At 42.0% G+C, this 22621-nt stretch overlaps 1 long non-coding RNA gene across 1 annotated transcript in view; it reads right to left on the bottom strand.

The window, feature by feature from the left end:
* Window positions 1-521: 521 nt before the first annotated feature.
* Window positions 522-22621, bottom strand: part of LOC306925981 — a 38884-nt gene continuing 16784 nt past the window's right edge. Inside the window, exons 2-5 of the long non-coding RNA XR_013790331.1 lie at window positions 3426-3460; window positions 2873-2921; window positions 2380-2458; window positions 522-1688 (exon numbers count right to left, since the gene is read on the bottom strand). This is a non-coding gene — a long non-coding RNA (uncharacterized lncRNA). The remainder of the gene's footprint in view (window positions 1689-2379; window positions 2459-2872; window positions 2922-3425; window positions 3461-22621) is intronic.

Below are 22621 nucleotides of genomic sequence, written 5' to 3' on the forward strand. Positions count from 1 at the left end.
CACCAACTGCAGAATTTTGGTACTGCGTATCGTTCAGCCGTAATCGTCGTCCGAAGATAGTAGGAGGGGCCTATTTTACAAAAAATGCCATAATTCACGAACGGAATGTCCAATCCATCCGCATGATCGCAGGGGTGACGTGACATTGTAATTGGCTGGAAATATCAGTGGGAGGGGCATATGTAAGCCACTGCGGCAACCACACTTTGCAATTTTTTAATTCATGCATATTATTCCACTGGAGTAGTCTTTTTATTTTATTTGCTACCCCTCCCACAGTTTTGACTGTACGCATTTGAGCCATATGTCAAATTGACCGGCTTCATCGGGAAGGATGTGCTTGTATTTTGTTAAGATAAATGTTGTATAGTTTAATTGATATGAATTTATTAGTGAATAAAATTTCCCCATTGACATGAATGGGAAAATGTGAAAAATCACATTCAAGTATTTTTTCCTCGGAGACTGTAAGCACTATAAGTTACAAAACTTGGAGGGTAGGTTCATAATAATTACTAAAATGAATCAACGTATAATGTTATCGGTCGGCCTCATGGTGGCGCAATAACAGCCCACTTTACGTTTTGGTTTATAACTCTTGAACCGTAGGTCATAAAATATTTTGTCCAAATCTCACAAAAATCGGTACACATGATCTCTGGACGTTTCCGATGAAAGCTCGAACGGCGGAATTTTGATAGTGCGTATCGTTCGGTCGTAATCGTCGTCCGAAGTTAGCAGGAGGGGCCTATATTACAAAAAATGCCACAAATCAGGAACGGAATGTCCAATCCATCCCAAATTTGAATCAAATGTCGCAGGTGGTTTAATCAACCAAAAGCCAAAAGCAATTCTATTTGCATCCATAGGGGGCGCCGCGAATGCGAAAAATGTAACCATTTGTCGCAAAAACATGATTTTTGGGGGATAAATACCCTCCGAATTACTTGCGCATGATCACAGGGGTGATTACTGGGAGGGCTTTTTTTTCGTCCATAGGGGGCGCCACGAATGCGAAAAATGTAACCATTTGTAGCCAAAACATGATTTTGGGGGGATAAATCCCCTCCGAAATACTTACACATGATCACAGGGGTAACTTGACCTTGTAATTGGCTGGCAATATCAGTGGGAGGGGCATATGTAAGCCACTGCGGCAACCACACTTTGCAATTTTTTTAAATTGCGACCTTTCTAGTGTATATTTGCTTTCAGAAGAAAAATCGGCTGAAAATATCAGCTGGAAGCTGATAAAGTGCATCCATATAGGCACTTATGCACCATCCCTTCTTTAAATCACAGCAAAAACACTTTTCGCTGTACTGTACTGTACCTGTACTGTACATTGACAATAAATTAAATCTCATCTCATCTCAAATGTATTCACTCTCTGTGTCCTCTTTGGCACCGACGAGGGACGACCGACTGAGAAGGCTCCAAGTCCCGAACATGGAGCCATACCTCAGTACAACCAACGGTCCATCACACTTGATCACACTCCTGAGGCCTGAGTGGAGTCGGCCTGCAGATTTTGAAGCATGACCGGCCAGCAGCGACTCCATTCTTAGGACTGGATCGTCCATTCATAAGTTGTCTCATGATGACGATCATAATGATGACGACGATGACGACGACGACGCCAATGATAACACCACCCCACCAGGGAAACGGTCCAGCTGGAGGAACCTCTAGAAAAGACAGAACGAAAGGCGAGAAGAAGGGAAGAGAGAAAAGTGAAAGATGAACAGAGGGTCCTCTTATACATGATTTATACAACTCAATAATCAATAGCTTTTATAGATCCGTGATTTCTACCACTCAATTATATGATGCACAATTACACACTGAATCACACACTCGAAGTTTAGTGTTGTCCATTGGTGGACAAAGTACTCCCAGTACTTCAGTCATAGATACTCAAATTTGAACTTGAGTTTAAGCACTGGAGTAGGCTTTAAAAAAAACCTAGGTATTCAAAAGTACATGCTTTCAAAACTTCTTCTAGAAACAAAATCAAGGGTCTTTCAGAATAAGAAAATAATAGTGAAAATAGACGATCTACCAACACAGTGAGAATCCAGATCGTCTTTTTTCCATTGCATTTGAAACGGAGCTTAAGTGGTTAATTAAAAATGTACTTTATTCCTTCCTAAAAATGTATTGGATTAAAAAGTAAAATGTGTTGTCTTTGAAATGCAGTGGAGTGAAGGTATAAAATACTAATGGTACTCATTACTCAAGTACAGTACACATTCTCAAAACAACTTATTTAAGTATACAGTGCTTTAGTATGTACTGTGTTACTGTCCACCACTGGTGTTGACTATAGCTAAGCACCCACAGTACAGCCAGAGAAGTGATCAGTGGAAGGCAGCACACCTGCTCCATTATGCAGATCAGGCAGAAAGGAAAGGCGAAGACGAGGGAAACATTACAGCTTTATCTCCTACTTTAATTCCTCCGATGTTGGGCAGCAAAAGGAAGGAAAGATCAGAGGTCAACGAAGCAACACACACACACACACACACACACACACACACACACACACACACACACACACACACACACAACTAGTAGTAATAGTGTAAGCACTAGGCAGAGTATTAGTAGTATTATTGGTAGTAGCAATAGTCAAAGTAATACTTTAGCATGTTTCCATATGCAGTAAGTTATAGGCATGTAATATTGTAAATCGACAATTTAAATGGCAATCCAATTTGAATCGTGACACAAAAACAAGAAAAATCGTATTGTGAACCTAGTATTGTGATTCGAATCGTGAGAGAGTTGAATGAATTGTTACATGCCTAGTAAGTTTAGTATAAAAGCTAATAGAAAGAGATTGTGCAATACGTTTAATCTATTCACTCACTTGTGACTTCAGCCTCTCTGACTTGAGGAGGAGGACCGTCACTGGGTGCCTGTGACGAAGCAGCAGAGAGACAAACAGACGGCAGAAATGAGAATTCATGGGGTCAGACACTGATGTTGGGGATTAGGCCTGGCTCACATTTAGCGTTCCAATTCATTCCAAGGTTCCTGGCATGGGATCAACCCGGGCCAGTTGGTTACCAAAGAGTATCTCCGCTCTCTTGATTCAACGTCTAGTAACCGTCACATGCTACAATACGTTTTTGAACTAAATTATGTGCGTAAAGTGGCAAACAATAATGATACATTTGCCCCCGTTTTTCAGTTATACTGAATGAGGTTGAATTTTCACTGTCACCACAGGACAACAGGTTTACACCAGGTACAAACGAGAGGGTGGAAATAGTTTGTGCAAGCTTCCTAAAGCTATACAGGACATCACGGAGGAGGTCCTTTCTCCGTTCCACCGCAAGTGGAAAGGAGAAACGGAATGTCCATTATTGGGGAGCAGCCTAACCATAAAACACACACTAATAAAAATGAAATTAACGCACCTCAGTAGTTGATTCATTTCCTGTGATGCCACGTCCTGTGGGAAGAGACAAGAAGAGTTTTCTTTTTCTTTTATTTTAGTTGTGTTGTTGAATATACAATTCACTTTGGGGGTCCTTGGACTTAAAAACGTTTGAGAACCACCGACTTAAAGGGTGTAGGATAGGCCTACTTGGAGACTTGTTGGTAAGTTAGTTTTATTTATCTCGGTCATGGTTTAGCACAGCATTTGTACATACAGAATAAAGGTTCACATTTGATACAGTTGACCCAAAAGGTATGGGCGGAGGCCGAAGCTAATTATGCCCAATTGAAAAGGTATGGGCGGAGGCCGAAGCTAATTATGCCCAATTGAAAAGGTATGGGCGGAGGCCGAAGCTTATTATGCCCAATTGAAAAGGTATGGGCGGAGGCCCAAGCTAATTATGCCCAATTGCCCACCTTGTTAATATTTAAATTAGTTAACCCATTTAGGCCTGAGGCCGAATATTTATATAGCAGCATCAACAAAAATTACATTTTTGAATACTGTACATACTGTACAGAACCCCAAAATGGGTTCCCGGCCTGAGGGGGTAAAACACCAAAAGGGGTTCCTGCCCAGAATGGTTAAAAAAGAGAAACAAAAGCAAAACTAGAAGAAGTGCCCCTCGGGCCACAGGTCTCCACCAGGATAATAGCGTTTGTGATGTTTGGACAAAATGTGTAGGAGTAAAAATACGTTTTTGTGCAATAATCTGATGTCTGGTGGTTGTATACGAGGGCAATACAAATAAATATATAACACGTAATAGTGTATTCGTAATGTGTAGTAGTGTGCATACAAAGTTGTAGACAGATTGGTGCAGTTATAGGTATAAACATTTAAGTTGCATTTCGTCATCTGCCTGGTGGGAATGTGTGCATAATTTCATGGAAATCACACGCTGTGTTAAGGATTTGAGGTATTTTGTTCAAAATGGACCAAATGTTTGGAAGGCAATCTTAGCCAATCGGGATAGAATATGGGAACCTCTACTCAGTATAGTACATGGCAGGGGTCAGACAGCCCTAATGCCCTGGTGGCTGAATGCAGCAGCAACGTTCAAACTACCATAAAGCCCTCAAATAATAGTGGAGGATGTTATGGTAGCAAAGGGAGGACCAACTCCATAGCAATGCCTGTGATTGCTTCCATTTCATCACTAGATCATTCATGAGGTCAGACACTGATGTTGGGAATTAGGTCTGGCTCACAGAATAATTCATTCCAAAGTTCCTGGCAAGGGATAAACCTGGACCAGTTGGGCTAACAAAGAGTATATCTGATCTCTTGATTCAATGTCTAGCTGCTGCCACATGCTACAATACGTACAATTTCAGAGAAACAGACATTTCAGAGAAACAGACATTTCAAAAAGTATTTATTTAAAGACCTTTTAAGCGTCGTACAAAGCCAACTCTTGTCGTGACAAATCATGACAACACACTTTGTTGTCATGATTTGTCACGACAAGAGTTGGCTTTGTCCGCGGCGTAAACGTCTTTGCAATCTCTTCTACTACCGGTAGCCACCAAACATGGCGAAGACGCTGTTACTTGCACCCCTGAAGGGTGTGTGGGTATTTGTCCGGGATTTGCTGATTGCACTCTGTACAGCACCGTGTAAACTTACCGTGTATACAATTGTACTTATTGTAAAATAAATAAATGATTAAAATGTGTGTGTGTGTGTGTGTGTGTGTGTGTGTGTGTGTGTGTCAACGCATAACTCGAGGACCATCTGACAATCCAATAATCTCTAGTCTGTCTGTCTGTCTGTCTGTCTGTCTGTCAGTCTGTCTGACTGTCTGACTGTCTGACTGTCTGTCTGTCTGACTGTCTGTCTGACTGTCTGTCTGTCTGCCTGCCTGCCTGACTGACTGACTGACTGACTGACTGTCTGTCTGTCTGTCTGTCTGTCTGTCTGTCTGTCTGTCTGTCTGTCTGTCTGTCTGTCTGACTGCCTGCCTGCCTGCCTGCCTGCCTGCCTGCCTGCCTGCCTGCCTGCCTGCCTGCCTGCCTGCCTGCCTGTCTGTCTGTCTGTCTGTCTGTCTGTCTGACTGACTGACTGACTGTGGGGATCTCTCTCTAGGGCAGTGGTTCCCAAGGTGGGGTCCCTTAAGGACCCCCACTGCCCCAGGGGTCCTTGAGGGAGTTCCAGGGGGTCCCTTAAGGACCCCCACTGCCCCAGGGGTCCTTGAGGGAGTTCCAGGGGGTCCCCAGGCCCCAGCTAAATTATAGTTTGGAACCAAATGGACCCTTATGGGTCTGTAACTCTCAGTGTACAAATGGAAGATGACGTACCACCGTACGTCATCTTCACGTCTAAAGAAAGAAAGAAAGAAAGAAAGAAAGAAAGGTCATTACCATGTACAAGTAAAAACAATATTTTGTGTATGTAGTGGAGTAGAAGTACTTCAAATGGGACATTTTTTAAACACTCAAGTACAGCAAAAATGGAGTCTCCACGTCCATATTGATAAACATGGTCAATTAAAATATCCCATTTTCTTTCAATTTCCCCTTAAAGCAGCACTATGTAACTTTCCTCTTCTACCCCGGATTTGAACCCGATCTCCTGCTGAAATGCTCACAACGGGATAAATTGAATCTTGACCATTAGGTCTAAAATTAGTTTCCTGTCTGACTGTGTCTAGGTGAGACATGACCTTTGATCAGGGAGACAAAATACAATACTATTGTATTAACATACTCTACCATACGGACTGGACAGAATTACATTTTATTCATTAAAAAGGTTAGAGCTGCTTTAGTTTGTCTGTGTACAAACAAAACAAGATACTGAAATCCCAACAAACAAAAACAAAAAAGCACCCCCTCGCTCACACAGTATTTCCACAACTCTCATTGTCCATTAACAGAGCAGAATAAACATAAAACACACTAATGAAACTAATGAAACGCACCATAACCACCAATATATTTGGTTGTATGACATGTGTGACACACTCCACTGCTTCACATGCTCTGCATTCACTTGAATGAAACGTACTCACCCAGTGCAACATTAGGACTCTATAGGGGACACAACCTCCTGTACGATCACGTTCCCACTGTCCAGTCCATTAATGGAGCACAATGAACACAAAAAACGCGCTAATAATTAATAAAAGTGAACTACAATGTGCCTAAATAGTTGACTTGCTTCTGTGGAACTGTGGAAGTTACTGAAGACACAGGGAAGCAAGCAGTTCAACCCATTTGTTAGAGGGGCGGGATTCTCTCTCTCTCTTGCTCTCACATGCTCTCTCTCTCTCTCTCTCTCACTCTCACTCTCACTCTCACTCTCTCACTCACTCACTCTCTCTCTCTCTCTAACCTCACTGACGTCACCAGGCTTTTCCACATGGCGCAGTCTGCTCCTACAGGTATTGTCATGATGTCTGTACATTAGTAATAATCTTGTTGTATATGATCGTATTTCTCTCATCTCTCACGATGAGATGTCATAACAAAAATGTACATATAGCACTGTGTCTGTCTACTAGTACAGCAACAGTATAATACAAATGATAAGAGCAGAATGCTGTATCATTTATTCCACAAATCTGGAGCTTCATAAGCTTATCCCTAGCAGCGCGTTTCAGGCTGGGGCCAGGGTTGCCATGTCTGCTTATTTTCCACGACTTTTGGCTTCTTTTTATCCCAGATTTGCAGGGCGACCCCCCCCCCCCCCCCCCCCCCCCGTAGATTTGGGGGAAGTGAACAACATTGAGCGACAGACAGCCCTCCTCCGTGCACACACACACACACACACAAAATATGAAACATGTTGTTAAATAGGGGTGGGGGGGGAATGACAAATGTGACTAGTAGACCTCTATGTGTGTAATAGGCTAATTAGTATAATAAATGACCAAAACATTAATTATCATAGACATGTAGTATTTATAATGATACATGCATCGAATATTTTTTATTCTGATTATTATGGCCATATTATTGGGTTGTTTTGGCTTGTTTTTCAAGGGGAAATTTGTTTTTATTTCTCTCACAAGAGTTGGCTTGTATTTGGCTTGTTTTTGGAGGTGGGTTGGCTTATTTCTCTCACGAGAGTTGGCAACACTGGCTGGGGCAGGCTCAACACAACCTTCTCGTTCTCAGTTGCACAACAGTTAAACGGATGAAGGACATACGTGTTTAGATTGGGCTGGAATATAGGTGAGTTATATTGACAGAAAATGTGTGTCAGCCATGCAGGTAGTTGTTTTCTTGTGTTCTTATAATTTGGCTTTAATAGTCTAGTCTGGTTTCTGTCTGGTGGCTATTTGTGTCGGGCTGCAGGGAGATAGGCTAATAATCTATGAGCGGAATAAACATAAAACACTGTCAGACAATAATGAATGTGAACTGAACTACTGCTTCCCCTAACAGCCAATCTGAGAACCCAACAGGACAGTCTCGACTAGAGACTATACCTAATATAGCTGACTTGCTACTTCGATGAAGTTCGATCTGCACCCAGTGTGGAATGAAGTCGCAGGGAAGAGTTGAATCTTTTTGTTAGAGGGCCGTGTCTATTCTAAAGGCTGGATGATTCTGTTGCTAAAGTCTGGTGATGCGAGGTTACGTCACATGCCTCTCGTCGAAGAATTTCGTTTATTATACTGAATGAACTTTGAACGGGCGTAGTCGTGTAGTGTCACTAGTGTGTAGACCAGTGGTTCCCAAACTTGTTCATGTCAAGGACCCATGCACACATTGACACTATTAGCCTGCGGACTAGCAGTGATTTTCAACCTGTTTAATTTCAAGGACCCCCACAGTTTTGACGTGCATTATTCCACCGCGGACCCCCGTTTAATGGCATTTCTATCTCTGGGACCTCCCATTTATATTGTAAAGTCAATGTTAATTTAACTCTCACTCTGAGCAGAGGCGGATTTACCGTTGGGCTAGGGTGGGCTGAAGCCCGGGGGCCCCCGACTAGGGGGCCCCCCCAAAAAAAAATATATATCTATATATATATATATATTTATTTTTTTTAATTATAAAATTGTAAAATTAAATCCAATTCAAGTGAAATGTGTGTATTGTTATTGTATTTAGTTGTATTATGGTTAAACCATTGAGAGCTTCTGCCTGCCTGCCTCTCTTTTTAGGGGCCTGGGTACCCCAAAATGAAAACAAAATAGCCCACATTTTTTTCGGCCTCGCGGCTGCGCCGCTCAGCCAAATCGCGGGACACACGGCTCCGCCGCGCGCCCCAAGGGGGGCCCTCAAATTTGCTCCAGCCCGGGGGCCCTCAGCAAGGTAAATCCGGCTCTGACTCTGAGAGTGTACAAATGGAACAAAATGGACCAAGTAACGTCGTTGCTATCAAGATCATGATGTTGAAGAAACACGTGACTTGTCGAAAATTAAAAATATGCTTCCTCCAGCCTCCTCCGTCATACGACGGTGTCGAGCGCCGACGATGACACTAAATAGTTGCTCACTACGCATTGCATGCGCTCCACTAGCCTCCAAGTTGTAGTAGGTCTGCTATTTCACTGCACGGACACCACGTCGCACCACGGCCGAAAGTATAAATGAAGAATCAGCTTTCAATGTAACCCCTGTTTAAATTATTCTAATAATTAAAGATCCCGGCTGTAATGAGTCCGCGCCGCGGGCTATTCCATTTCAAATCACTGTCATGCAGTGTATAAAGAACACTCTGACCAGCAGTTACTTTATCTGGGAATGGGCAAAAGTAACTTACCGAAGAATGAAGACGAGTATTTAGCTAATAATCCAACATCCCGGCTTTGATGTGTCCAAGTTGTAATACAAAATATTGGACTTGCTCCAAAAAACAGAAAGATGTTGTTTTATTTTAGCCAAATATTTTGTTTCTACTCCTAGTTGTTATGAGGCTAGAGTAGCAGCGGGGCTGCTAAAAAAAAGTCGCCTACTCTATTCTGTGGCCGTGCTGCGCCCATGCAGGTGGACTGTTGTGATCAGGGGAGAACAGGAGAATGATGTGAAACCGGCGCGTGTGTAATAGTGCAGGAAAAAACCCTCTAAAAGAGGCTTAGTTTTTGAGGTAACCCTCCCCGAGGTATAACAAAACGGGACAACGTTTTTTAATATCTTTAGGATGTCCCCTTCATGAAATGGATTGTCCCGAGATTTACTTTTACTGCAAAAGTCATGAAATTAATCCATGAAGTGACTCACCACATAGGCAAAAAAACGCCTATCCTAAAAGAGGGAGTTCCAAGTAAATCCTCTGTCATTTTCTACCTGCTGATTGTTTTTACATCATACTTGCACAGATGGTCTACAGGTAGTGTGCCTACATCCCAGCACAATCAGAATGCCAATATCTGGTTCTATTGTGAATCAGCAGCCTTTTATATAAGGTATTAAATAGGCGGAAATAGCAAAAAGTTAACTTTTCTGAGCAACATTCACTTGTCCTACTCTTTATCAGGGGTATAACTAAATGGGACATAGTTTTTTCATATCTTTAGGATGTCCCCTTCATGAAATGGATTGTCCCAAGTTTTACTTTTACTGCAAAAGTCATGAAATTAATCCATGAAGTGACTCACCACATAATGAAAAAACGCCTCAATAGGCCTATCTCACAGCCCGCTTTCCACGCCCACTTCCGGTAAATAGTGGTGTCTTTAACATGAGCATTTACACGTTTTTTTCTCTGGAGAATTTAAGTACATTTTCTAATGTAAAAATCACACCCATGTGAACTGAGTGGTGTAAGGTCTGTCTGACGTAATGAAATCATGTCTGACATAATGAAATCACACCCGGATGTGATTTCACAACTGGCTTTTTTTGTGCAGAAAAAATGAGCATGGTTGCTACGGTCATCCAGTTCACCCGGGTGTGATTTAATTACGTCAGAAGTTATTTTGAACATAGCAACCATGCTCATTTTTTCTGCACACAAAAGCCAGTTGTAGGAGTGGTTTACACCACTCAAAAAATGTGACAGACCAATATTATTATGAAGCAAACAAGATGGTAAATCAGGTCGAACAGATAGAACAAACCTTACCTTGAGAAAACAAAAGTTGTAGACTTCTTAAATTACCTCTGTTAACATGGAGCGTCTATGGAGTGACGTCACGCTATCACCACTAACCCCGAAAGGGGGCGTATTTAGGGGGGCGGGGAAATTCTGTGAGATAGGCTTATCATGAAAGAGGGAGATCCAAGTCATTTTCTACCTGCTGCATGGTTGGTTTTATGTCATGCTTGGACAGATGGTCTAGTCAGGTACATCCTAAAGCAACCTAAATGCCAATATTTGGTTCTATAGTGAATCAGCAGGCTTTAATATAAGGCCTTATTAGAGGCAGAAATAGCCAAAAGCATAGAAACTGCAGTATCAACCATCAATCTATTTACTTTGAATGCAAAAGTCATGCAATTCTTCACTTAACTTTTTGCACCAAAAAAAGTGCATACAGTGACCCCAGTGTCTACAGGTGTCTGTAGACAGTAGTGTCTACCCTACATGAGCAGGGTTTTATTAGCCTGGCTAATAAGCCAGAACGAATCAGCCTCTGGCAATTTGAGTCTGGCTTATTAGCCAGGCTAGGGTTGTATAGGCACTCTGGGTTAGAATCATAGGTGTTACACTTAAGAGTACAGGTCTCCGCCAGACCAATTACAGGTTATTGTGGGCTGGAAGTCAATCTTAGGATGGATGGAATATGAAAAATCTGAAAGAACTGTTTCTTTATTGAACAGATGACGGACACACGCGGACGGACAGACAGGGTGAAAAACATAGAAATGCCATGCCTTTCGGCCTGGTGGAGAGTGGAGACAATATGTTTTTACCCAGCCACTTCATATTCATATAGAATCTATTATTCTCAGATGGACCTAATATCTCTACACCTGAAAGCATCAAGAATGACACATTATTAATGTTGTATTCTATAGGTCCATATAGCCTAAATGCAGTATGGTTTAATGCTGTAGAATTCACAGCTTTGTGTGTGCCATTATTTTTTTTTTTTTAATAATTTTTATCCCACGATTTTGTAACCCATTTTTCACCCCTGTGTCAATTATCTAATGTGATCCTGGGCTCTACACACCCTCCGCCAACCTAGTCCCCATATATGGGGAGAGCAACAGACTTGAACTCATGCTTCCTTCATGCCTGAGTGTCCAAGTTGCTCCTTTACACCTGACAGTGGGAGTTTCCCTGGTTGGACGTAGCGCGTGGAAGTAACATGTTATTCCAAACAGTTCCTTTCCCCTCCATCAGGCACCCCGGCTGGCCAGGGGGAGGCAGTTTAGAGACCAGGATTACTGCATGTTTTTTGTGAGAGTACCTACCCTAGGGGACGCGGGGAGAACATGCAAACTCCACACAGAAAGCCCCTTTCGCCAACCCCGCCTCGGGTATGGGCACTGATGACGCGGAGGAGGAAACACGCCGCCAGCACCCACAGCGCCCCGAGCGGGAATCGAACCCAGGACCTTCTAGCTGTGAGGCGACAGCACTACCAACTGTGCCACCGTGCCCCTGTGTGTGCCATTATTAATGAATAATCAACAATCAGCAGTTTATGGAAACCAATTTGGCCCCAGTCAGTCAGTTCCCCCCACAATGCTCAAGATGACATTGAGAATAAGCTGCTGATTGATATGTAGTACCATAGAAGACGTTAGGCCTCACTCACACCTATACATCTAGCATACAACAATGTTGCCTTATATAACAATATTTTGTCATTCCAGCTGTTTTGAGGCATAGGCTCAAGACAGAAACATCCTTAGATTCCACATGAATGTGAGTAAACTAAAAACATGGCATCAAAATATATTTCCTGTTATTAAGTTTGTATAGGCATTTTACAGTATTAGATCAGGATTAGAACATTTAGAAGTAACTCTTGAAAAGAAAACTGTTAGATAGATAGATAGATAGATAGATAGATAGATAGATAGATAGATAGATAGATAGATAGATAGATAGATAGATAGATAGATAGATATAACATATGGAATGAATTCTGTACTGGCCATATATGGAGCATGTCTTGAGTGTACAGGGTTTGATGAGGTCAGATCAACATATGGAATGTCAGAACAGGCCAATATTGATACATCAGGGATCTCCATATACTGTATGGGCTTAATTGCGACATCAGGTTGTATTTACTATGACATCAAAATGTACGATTTCATAGTAAACGCGACCTGCGGTCACAATAAGGCCTTATATAAACGGTTGCTTATTCACAATAGAACCAAATATTGGCATCCTGGGGGCAGAGAGCACTGAGGGGGAAGGTGCCCAACCCCCAGAAAAGGGCACCATTTTGGGGTGGACTTTTTGTGGGGGTCCCTTGTGCCATTTCACATCAGAAATATCCAACTAGGATGTTCCACAATAACTTGGCCTGTGTCATTGGACAGTAAAATAATACATTCGAATTTCCATGTAAACATAAAAATGTGTGTGTGTGTGTGTGTGTGTGTGTGTGTGTGTGTGTGTGTGTGTGTGTGTGTGTGTGTGTGTGTGTGTGTGTGTGTGTGTGTGTGTGTGTGTGTGTGTGTGTGTGTTTCAGTGGGGATCACTTCATGGATGGATTTAATGACTTTTGCAGTAAAAGTAAAACTTCTGACCATCCATTTCATGAAGAGGACATCTTAAAGATATGAAAAAACAATGTCACATTTTGTTGATAAATAGTAGGACCAAAATTACAAGTGAATGTCAGAAAAGTAAACTTTTTGCTATTTCCGCCTATTTAAGGCCTTATATAAAAGGCTGCTGATTCACATTAGAACCAAATATTGGCATTCTGATTGTTCTGGGATGTAGGCACACTACCTGTAGACAATTTGTGCAAGTATGATGTAAAAACAAACAGCAGGTAAAAAATGACAGAGGATTTACTTGGAACTCTCTCTTTCAGATAGGCGTTTTTTATTGCCTATGTGGTGAGTCACTTCATGGATCAATTTTAAGACTTTTGCAGTAAAAGTAAATCTCGGGACAATCCATTTCATGAACGGGACATCCTAAAGATATGAAAAAACTATGTCCCATTTTGTTATACCTCGGGGAGGGGTATAGTCAACTTTTGGGGCTTTTGTTCCTGCACTATAACGTGTGCCCTTCTCTACACCGTCTCCACACCATAGCTCAAAACGTTTTTAAGCTGCGCACTTCTTAAGCTGCGCGCAGCTTAAATTCCGAGTTTTTAGACAGCTGGTGGATGGAAAAGAAGCTCCACCTCCGCCGAAGACTTGAGCGGAGGAGAGCGTTTCCGGGAATCTGGCCGTCGCGCAAGAATTCCGCGGAGGTGGAGCTTAATTTCCATCCACCAGCTGTCTAAAAACTCAAGCTTTAAGCTACGCGCAGCCGAGAACGTGCGCAGCTCTTTTGACCGTGTGGCAGCACCTCTACTCTGTCAACCTGCTGCCTCGAATAGATTCACCGTCTCCACACCATAGCGCAAAACTTTCTTAAGCTGCGCACTTCTTAAGCTGCGCGCAGCTTAAAGCTTGAGTTTTTAGACAGCTGGTGGATGGAAATTAAGCTCCACCTCCGCGGAAGACTTGAGCGGAGGAGAGCGTTTCCGGGAATCTGGCCGTCGCGCAAGTATTCGGCGGAGGTGGAGCTTAATTTCCATCCACCAGCTGTCTAAAAACTCAAGCTTTAAGCTGCGCGCAGCCGAGAACATGCGCAGCTCTTTCGACCGTCTGGCAGCACCTATTCTCTTAGCAGCTTTTCAGATCCGGCCTAGAGCGGATAAGGAAACGCCGGTACGTGAATGTGTGATTGTAAAAGTAAAAACCATGACCGAAAGAAGGCGGTCTCTAGGCCGGATCAGCATTCAGCGCAATGAGCCGCACATAGAAACCAGGCGTTTCATGGATGTTTTGTTTCAGGTGGAATTAAACTGTGTCCACTCACCAGACGTCACACACACGCACACACGATCCCATTGCAGACGCACTGAGCGTCTGTCACTGCTATTAAATGTACAGTTGTGCACGCACGCTTCGAGTAATTAAATGCATCTCTTAAATATGCATCCGATTCCAATTCAGCCGCCCCGAGGACTATTCTATTTGAAATCACGGGCTTTTAAAAGAACACTCTATCTGACCAGTGACCACCTAGGGCTAGGTCTACCACTATACTTTAGCTGGGAATTTAACGTCTCCAATAGAAAATAATCAATGACAACTTGGACAAAACACAAAAGTCACTTATCGACCGACGATTAAATAAATGTGTGTAGTAGTTGTTAATCGGAATCCACCATACGCCGGTTTCCATTAAATTATCCCGTTAGCGTGCAGACAGACCCAGCCAGGCAGAGCAGTAGTATGTATTAGCCTACAGTAGAGAAATGATACAGTAATGTGGTCTCCTCTTTATATAGGCTACTCGCTTTGCCGGGTGCATAAGTCGCCTCCCTGGCCACTCCCACATTCCATGAATCCATTCCTTCACAAGTGACACAAAAGTGAGATCACAGCAGGGTGAATTTTGGCACAGTATACCGGTGGTTAACCTATAACACAATACAAACACAACAGGTCTTATAAATCATATTAGTCCAAATGTCTCTTGCAATGTGCAAAGTCTTCTTCTGAAGATATCAGATATCTGGTAACTATTTTCCCCATCAAAGCAAATAAAATGTAATTGAAATAAGCACACATTAAACAGCTTTTACTGTTTGTGTTTAGGCCTACTTACAATAAATAACTGTTTTTGGAAACCAAAAGATGTTGAGAATGGAGCAGAACATAGGCCTCTTAACATTAAAGTTGATAGCTGTTTAAACTTTCTCCCTCTATAGCCTAGTTTATTGAAATAATGTCATCCACATTTGTCCAGTGCATAGGCTTTGTTGACTAGATTTAGAAGACAGTTGTCCAGTGCATTGCCTACTGCAGGCTTTGTTGACTAGATTTCAAGCTCTTGCTACTGAAATGATCGATTATTTATATGGAGAAATCATTTAACATGCATCTCAATGGGTGACACTAAGGCCGGCTTTACACTGCAGTCACTTCAAGTCAGATCCGATTCATCCAATTTTTTCTCAAATCCGATCTTTTGGCCCGGTCATTCACACTACCCTTTGCAAGTGACCAGATCCGATCTATGCATTCAGACTGATTTTAACAACTCAAAGCAAAGCCATCCTGCATCGACATATCTGCTTTGGTTACCGTGGTAACCGAGTTGTTTTTTTCCCGGTTTGCAATGCCGTCAGCCCGTTGATCAATATCACTCACACACACACACACACACACACACACACACACACACACACACACGAGTCATTACTGTATTTCTTTGGACCCACATTAATGAATGAAATAAAAAAAGAACACCCCCCCCCCCCGCCCCCCCCGCCCCGCAGTACAATTGCGCAAATGAACCTCAGGTTAAATTACAGTCTTTTTGGTGACCTTTCACATTTCTAAAGGTCGTAGACCTAGACCATTAGATTCAGCATCCTCAAAATATGGAGGAGGAGGGGTTAAAAAAAACAAAATAGTTTTTTGAAGCTTTTATCCCAAAGGCTTTTGACTAGGATGTTGCCAGATTGGGTGAGATAAGCAGCCAAGTCTATGAAAACAAGCCCAAAAGAAGCGACTAGGGCAGCTATTTAGCCGAACTACAAGCTCACAGTGAGCTTGTACATCTGCTATTATTATACAAATAACAATCTTGGGGGACAAATGTGGAATATGTTTGAATGAAACATTTTAACAACACAAATCTGATATGGGGTCCCAGTCCCTGGCACAAAGTACATTTTTTGATGTAGGGTTCTTGGACAATACATAATTCTGGGGGTCCTTGACATGGAAATGTGTGAAAATCACTGAGAACTTTAGAAACAAGCCCCCCCCCAAAAACGCAACCTGCAAGGCTGCAACTACCAATAGCCTTTACAGACAAATAAGCTCAAAGTCGCTTATAATAAGCGGACTTGGCAACCCTCGCTACAGGAAGTTAAGTCATTTGACACTACTCGCTGAATATAAATAATAATAAAAACATGTAGGACCAAGCAGGCTCAGAACATTACCCTCTTGCTCCAAATGTTAAAGAGGGCTGCGGGATGCTTCTGCGATGTATTAAGCCGTAGTTCTCAATACAAAAAAAAAGTGTTTTAATCCCGTCTGTGGCCGATTCTGGCGGAAGTTCCCAATAAGCCTATCTCACAGAATTTCCCCGCCCCCCTTAATACGCCCCCTTTCGGGGTTAGTGGTGATAGCGTGACGTCACTCCATAGACGCTTCATGTTAACAGAGGTAATTTAAGAAGTCTACAACTTTTGTTTTCTCAAGGTAAGGTTTGTTCTATCTGTTCGAGCTGATTTACCATATTGTTTGCTTCATAATAATATTGGTCTGTCACATTTTTACATTAGAAAATGTACTTAGATTCTCCAGAGAAAAAAACGTGTAAATGCTCATGTTAAAGTCACCACTATTTACCGGAAGTGGGCGTGAAAAACGGGCTGTGAGATAGGCCTATAGCGGTAGTGAGGGGAAAGCGGGAATTACGCTCAATGTAAACAGGAGGTAAACGAGGGGAAGGTGGCGTTCGGTCACAGACAGGATTTAAACACTTCTTTATTAAAAATTACGGACTAATACTTTGTACAAGCACCACGCCTCATGCCTCTAACATTGGGGGCAAGAGGGCATTGTATTATATTTTGCATTCGTAATGGAGCATTACGGGCGTCCCCTGGTGTCCCTGCAGTGACTGACCACAGGGCACTCTTGCAGATATGAACATGTCAAAATCGATTAAAAAAACACTACGGCGAGTCGGCGAGTGGCTTAATCTCAACGCAACCACGTTTAAATAAACGTCAGAGCGTGACCTTTTTACATTTAAGTCACACCATGACGTAATACTTATACCGTAATACCTCGCCGAGTGACGTTATGATGTTCTCGCCAGACCTCACAAGTTGAGGTAAATTTCATGCGACTGTGTTCACTTCATGTGGTCGTTGCATTCAGACTGAAACAGATCTCCTCAGATCGGATTTGAAACCACCTCTGGATGTGACTCAAGTCACATTTGAAAAAATCGGATTCCATGTGACCTGTCTGCATTTAGACTTATTTAAGCAAATCTTGAAGTGACACAGATCTGATTCAGGCTACATTCAGGCTAGATTTGGCTGCCAGTGTAAATCAGGCCTAAGGACAGCTTGCCCTCGCAGAGTGGAGTGGGTGGGGCTTAGTAAAAGGCTAATTATGATGTCTGTTTTGCAATGGCTCTCCCCATTCAAGGACCCCTAAATGAATATGTATTTACTGTGGACTCCCATCTGAAATATATGTTGTGTGAGCTTGCATGCACCCTGAGGGTGCGTGTATGTAAACACAAACATTGTCCTAACACACACATTGAATAACACACATTGAATTGATAATGAATGGCCAGTTTTACGTCATTAATTGTCCCAACACAATGTCTGTTGAAATAATGCCACTTTTGACAGGATGAACATTTTTTTACTTAATTTATTTGTAGGCATTTTGAAAAGCATTTTGAAGGCATTTTGAAACTTTCTTGTAGCCTACGGTACTTTGTACTTGTACTTTGTACTTTTAGTACTTAAGTAGCCTACATTTTAAAACCAGATATACTTAAGTGGAATTCAGCTCTAGTGAACCAGCTTAATAGCTCTGTACTGTTTAAAACGATGCATAGGCCTATGCCTTTCTAAAAAGAGTACCAATTGGGGGGCAGGAGTTCTTCTGGCCATGCACTACTGTAAAATTGCTGTATCTCAGCTTGGTGTGAGTCATATTCGATTTGCTGTTGCAATGCACAAGCAATTGTGATTTAATTTAATAAATGAGCAACTTTCTGCTTCCAATATGCCTCGTTTATTAAACCACCCTCATTGAAGCAGCAGGCATTTGTGTTGCCTAAAGGCCTACTCTAATTTAAGATAACAAAGGATTTTCATCCACCCTTTCTGAAATCAACGTGATGGAGAATTCTTCACGTATATATGTTGTGCCAAACTGCCAAACATGACTGAGAGGAATCTGAGGATCCCTGAGGCGAACATTTCAACAATCATTCTGAAACTCACGAGAGAGAGAGAGAGAGAGAGAGATGCCACAGAACTGCGAGATACATCGATAAACGATCAACTTGTTTTACGCCATTTAAAAAAAGCAAAAAGATAAACCATAAAATGAGACCCAAGAATAGTCTGTGTTGTTTATTTTTCAGATTACAGAATGTGTACGAACTCGGAGTAGGGAGTAGGCTAGCCGATTCAGCTCCAACAGATCGAGTCTCTATCTGCTCTGCCACTAAAATCCGCCCCTCTTATCTTCTTTAAAGTTTAACCCATAGACAACAAGTAAGCCTGGGACCGAGGCTAATAGACAATAGAGTTACGACATTGAGGGGGAAGAAAACAGCCTGGTCACGTGGTTCATGTACTCCAATGCATGCCGTGTCCGCTGTGTCACTATTCGCCAATAGAAGTCTATATGTAGAAGAGCCTGCAGGCCCCATGAAGTGAACGGAGTTGTCGTAACTCTCTCTGCTTGAACTGAAACTGAAAGCCTGCCTCTTTAGTGTTCATTTCCCGGAGTCCATGGACACAGATCAAGTTCAACACTGTTGCTTGCTGTTATTAAGTACATTTAATGTGAGCTACTTTTATACTTTTACTTAAGTAATTTTCTTATTGGTTACTTTTACCTTTTACTTAAGTAACTTTCAAGTAGACTTTCAAGTCCCCATATGTCTCTAGTCTGGGCGTCCATATGTCTCCCTCCCTCTCCCTGCTGAAATCTGAAATTATCTTGTATACAGATTTACTTGATTGTATAGTAGTCGATCTCTGCTCTGTAAAATCAATAAATAATAACATGAGATAGAGTATAGGTGACTGCTTTCTCTCAGTGCTGTGTAAACAATCCACTTAGTTTCATGAAACACATTTCTACCATGTAGCCCATGTTTTGTAATTGCAAACGTGCACACTGCTTCTGCTGGTTGTTGCATCGGCTCTGTTTTCATCATCATAGCTGTTATTTTGCATGGCTGTGTTGTGGAACATTAACGTCAGGAATGTTACAACTCATCATGCTATTATTATGCCCATGGATATACAGAGTGAACTCAATAATTATAAATTAATATAATACCTTTTATATAATCGCCAACATGAATGATGTTTGTTATTTACAGCTATGTAGAGTAGCGGGGCGAGATGGAAAAGGGGCGACCATACAGGATATGTAACAGGAAAGTTAAGAATAAACAGTAAAAAGGCCAAAATCGTCAGGCTTGGTATCAACATCGCAGTCCGGTATATTCTCGGCATGTAGATTTATATTGCATGATGAAAGTCCTCACACAAAACCCAAAAACCCACATCAACCACGGTATACCTGCATGGCATGCACCAATATACAACTTTGACAGTCACACACCTCAACGCAAAACTGCAGCAAGTCCTCAAAAATGCCTTTAGAGCTAATATTCCTAGGTCTAAAGAATAGCCAAAAATAAACACATTTTGTCCCCAAATAAAATGTCAAAACAATCAATGTATTAAAGTTGGACGAGGCTACCTTACGCCACTGTGGGAGCCTTTGATATCTTTTTCTTCTCCTTTTATATTAAACACTAAAAAAAAAGATCCATAAAGAAAATGGATTTTCATTATGGACACTTTCACACATCCCTAAATGCAATACAACTTTCTTCACAGATTATTCTGCTATAGTGTTTGTACAATGTTTTAAATTGTAGTAGACCTTTGATCTAGCCCCCCGAACCCACCTCACCCCTGCCCACTTCGACAGGCTGGAATGGCTTAGGGTCGACGACAGAGTACAGCATCTTGCAATGGGTCTGGTCCACAAGATTCGATACACCACCAAGATACCCATGTACCTGTCTAGATACTTCCTTAATGTTAACGAAGTCCACACCCACAACACCAGAGGGAGTGCAACGAACCATGTACAACCCAGATTCGGCACAAACAAGGGACTAAATTCTTTTCGCTCCTATGCCACCAAAATGTGGAACGCCCTACCAACTGTCATTAAGACATGCGAATCCCTTGACTCCTTCAAAACCGCTCTCAAAGGGCACCTACGGTTGGCTGCAATTCGAAACTGGCCCCCGTAAAATCTGAATCCCCCCCCGCCCCCCCCCCCTTTTTTCCCCCTCACTGTATATATTTCTTTTCCCTTTTTACCTCCTTTATGATGAATTCCTGTTCTGTCTATAGAAGTGTCTATTTGTACGTCTCTAAATGTTTTGATGATTTGAACATGGTGGACCCTATTGGAAACAAGTGTAATGCTTAATTGGGTCGTCCACTCACAGTTAACAGCCTTTGTATTGAGTTTGTGCTTGAAATGTACTGTAATTCTGCAAACTGTTAATAAATTCTTCAATCAATCAATCAATCAAACAATAACAAGGCTTTAATATCAACAATATTTCGACGTTGGTTAGCACATTTGGTACAATGAATATGAAATTTAGCAAGACTTAAGAGAAGAAGAAGCAACAATTTGATTGATTGATTGATTGAATACTTTACAGTTGTATTAATTAATAGCCAAATGCTCTTCTATTCAATCTAATAGAAGAGTCATTATTGATGAACAAAGAGACATTTATATTCACATGGCAATAGTGACTTTTAACGTCAAGGACAGCATGAACTTTTACCAGCTCAGTGGCCTTGTGGTTAGAGTGTCAGCCCTGTGACTGGGAGGTCGGGGTTCAATCCCCGGCCGGGTCATACCAAAGACTCTAAAAAATGGGACCCAGTGCCTCCCTGCTTGACACTCAGCATCAAGGGTTGGATTGGGGGTAAGTCCCTGCGACATACTAGCGTCATGTCCAGGGGGTGTACTTGTACATCAAGCTGCCTCACGCTACAGAAACATGTTGAATTGTTTAAAGGAAGGGAGAAGATTGGAATTGGGCCAAAGTATCACATTACCAACTCCTGCTGCAGAAGTCATGTTAATCCAGTAAACTGCCTAGACTGGGCAGGGGAAAAACTAGTGCTGAAGTGCAGTGACAAATCTGGCACGGCTGGCACCCAGACAATTTACAATGTGTGTTTATAGTATAGTATGTTGGGCCTCGGCTGCTAAAACAAAAACACAAAATAAGTCACAGTCACTAAACTAACAACCAGGGGTCTTCAACGGGGGGATCCTCAGAGTCACTAAAGTGTGGCCCGCCAAATGTTTGTGTGATAGCAACTTTGTATTATTCTTTTGTATTAACCACTAATACTAACATCCCATTGTAGGCTATATATTATTGTATGTCTTTAAATGTCTTGATGAATTGAATACCCAGGACCACAAAACAAGCCCCTATAGATAGGCATAGGCTGATTGTAAAATCATACCACTGTACTGTTAATTAGGGGAGAATGGGATGAGCCAACGGATAAGTTGAACCACCCCCTTTATCTAGAAAACTAAAAATCACACCTGTGTGAAGTAAGTGGTGCAACTCCGTGCCCAGGGTGCCGGCCCGGTTCCGGCGAGCCGCCCCGTGTCCAAAACGGTTGAGAATGACAGAGTTATCGTGTGGGGGTCCCTCTATCTACAGTACTGTACTGTCACACCCGAAATCATCAGTTAATGTGTGTGTGTGTGTGTGTGTGTGTGTGTGTGTGTGTGTGTGTGTGTGTGTGTGTGTGTGTGTGTGTGTGTGTGTGTGTGTGTGTGTGTGTGTGAGGCTGTGCAACAGTGACACTTGGTTGTGAAGACAAACCAAACGCTATTTTCGTGCTGTGTTGTCATGTGACCTTAAATCTAGTAAGTAAGTACAGTAAGTAAGTAAGCATCCAGCATTTATACCTAAAACTGTTTTTACTTGTTGTCGGGTAAAATGTTATAAACGCAAAATGTACCCAGGTCTAAAATGTAATATGTTGGTGGTAAAATGGATAGAATCATGTGAATAATTTAGCAAAGAAATTGTCTAAAGTATTATTCTAGTAATGTTTTTCTAATTGTGGCTGTAGGTAAAATGAACCAAATGTCTGGGGGTAAATTGAGCCAATTTCCCTAATGTAAATCACTACTCAAAACGGCATAATTTTTACTAAAACAAAAGGGGTCTCTGCCCTTTTGGCGTGACCCCTAATAATAATAATAATTG

Source organism: Electrona antarctica (assembly GCF_951216825.1).
Source record: "Electrona antarctica genome assembly, chromosome: 7".
Lineage (NCBI taxonomy): Eukaryota > Metazoa > Chordata > Actinopteri > Myctophiformes > Myctophidae > Electrona > Electrona antarctica.